At 31.7% G+C, this 2,288-nt stretch overlaps 1 long non-coding RNA gene across 1 annotated transcript; it reads left to right on the top strand.

Moving 5' to 3' along the window:
* Positions 1 to 413: 413 nt before the first annotated feature.
* LOC127730605 (uncharacterized) lies at positions 414 to 2,288 on the top strand. Its single transcript, XR_007995193.1, has 2 exons — positions 414 to 555; positions 1,444 to 2,288. It is a non-coding gene; the product is annotated as an uncharacterized LOC127730605 (long non-coding RNA).

Genomic DNA, 2,288 nt, shown 5'->3' with positions numbered 1-2,288 from the left:
GTATTTTTTCTCGTTATAATCAGCCCATTAACTTGAAAGTTTTTTACAATGAAAAGCGGAATGTGTTAATGTTTTTTCGATTATTTAATGATATTAGCTCTGAACATTTATTTAATTTTTCAAATGAAACTGTTGGATTTGATGAAATAAAACATATTTAAAACAAATTCCTTTGAAAGTTTTATTATATGTATCGAAATGTGTAACAAGAGTTTATTTACATCCACACAGGAAGGCCTCTGACAGAAAATGTGTTTGTGTAAAATCATTGTTATCAATAGCCAATGAAAAAACAAGTTAAGGTATTATTAACAAAATAACAAAATACAGGTTATGTTATATGATCCACGATTCTTGCCTATAAAAACAATTGACAGGGAAACATTTAAAAGAAAAAATAATTAACCAGGAAATATATGTACCCATACTTGTACTTTCAATATACAGGAAGTAATTTCACTAAAAAGGAAACAAATATAACGATCACATACCATATCATTCATCATATTTGCTGTTATTTACATGCTTAGTGCCAGCATAGATTAGACTAAACAAGTAAGTACATAATATCAACATTTTTCAGGTTATTTCTGTTTTTATGAATAAAATACCAGGAGATGTGAAGTCTAGCACTGTAGGTATATTAAAAATATAGCGCTGAAGATGTGCAGTCTAGCACTGTATATATATTAGAAATATAGCGGTGGAGATGTGAAGTCTAGTGCTGTCGATTTAAAGTCAAGCGATGTGGATTTCAAGTAAATCGCTGGAGATGTCAAGACTAGCGTTAGAGATTCAAAGTTCAGCGCTGATGATTAAAAAAAACTAAGGAGATGTGGTATGATTGCCAGTGAGACAACTATCCAACAAAGTTCAAATGAAGTGGAAGTAAGCAATTATAGGCAACCGTACTGCCTTCAACAGGTCAAGTATTACCAGGATTAAACACATTACCAATTTTAAAATTACACAAATTCTTGCAATCTTATAAATACTGGGACATTTTTTTCATATTTTATACTAGCATTGGTGCAATCATATCGCTGCAAGTGATCAAATGTTTTGATCCAACAAGATCTAAACCATTTGATTTTTAAGTACTAATTTCTGGTATTGTGATTTTTTCATTTCTAATTAATTAATTGTCGTGATTGTAGAAAACTGTAGTTAAAAAATAGTGACCTTCACAAAAAAATAGTGACCTTCACCAGTAGATTTACTGGTGCCAACAATTCTTTCGGTAAGGAAATGTTTTATGTTTTTTTATGAAATATTTAAAAATAAATTAGACGCTTTAAAATATCTATCGCTCATTTCAAATGTTTAATTGTAAAGGTACATTTCAATTTCTGCATGGAATTCGAAATTTCATAATTTTTATTGTTTTATGTGCACAAATCATGATATATGAAGACCTAACAGAAATATTTTTATTTTTGACAGGTAATTGTAAATTCCATAAGAACATGACACTGGGTGTCCAGTATACGACAAGGAAATCTATAGCAAAGGGCATGCTAGATATGGCTCTGTTACTGTCCAATGTTTCAAAAATGAAGAAAATGCTGTCTCTCGATTGCATTGACAGTGCCAAGTGTGTAACAGGAGTAGTATTTCTATCAATTTCAGTATGTTTACAAGTTGCAGTTGGTGTGATGCTGATTATTCTAGCAATTCGTGAACAGCACGCTGTAAAAGAGCAAGAACGAAAACTCAGAGATAAAAAGGAAGACAAATTGTTAAGTAGTGGTAGTAAAAGCGAACCACCGGAACCAAACTCCAATGACAGCAATAGTCATCGTGATCATCCCAAACTGAAAAAACAACTATCTCTGGGAGCGGAATCAACCACTTTAAGCAACGAAAAGCTAACGATGAGACTGAATACAGCCGTTCTTATTCTCGTTTTTATTATCGTTGTTTTAAATGTAATAATAGACGGTATGGACTTAAGTGACCCTCCACCAGGAGTTGAAAGTCCAGTTAAAAATGCATAATTGATTTCATGTTCTCATTTATGTTATGAGATGGACTTGACTGCGGAAATTGTTAACTTTTAAAAATAACTTTGTGTGCGTTAAAGCGGTTAGCCATTTCTTTACTTTGTGAGTTTGTATTGTAACAAATATTTGACAAAATGGTACCTGCATGACCAATTCGCGTAAAATTGAGGGAACTGTTCCAAATGACAATAAAGACCTGGTCTTATACGGGAACATACATTTTAGTCAGTTGATTGCCACTATCAATTCTTAAAAAGTAAAATAGAAAAACTTAAGTTTGTAAAA

Source organism: Mytilus californianus, unplaced genomic scaffold (genome assembly GCF_021869535.1).
Source record: "Mytilus californianus isolate M0D057914Y unplaced genomic scaffold, xbMytCali1.0.p SCAF_2, whole genome shotgun sequence".
Taxonomy (NCBI): domain Eukaryota; kingdom Metazoa; phylum Mollusca; class Bivalvia; order Mytilida; family Mytilidae; genus Mytilus; species Mytilus californianus.
The sequence above is the reverse complement of the archived record's forward strand: the minus strand, read 5'-3'. Positions and strand labels throughout refer to the sequence as shown.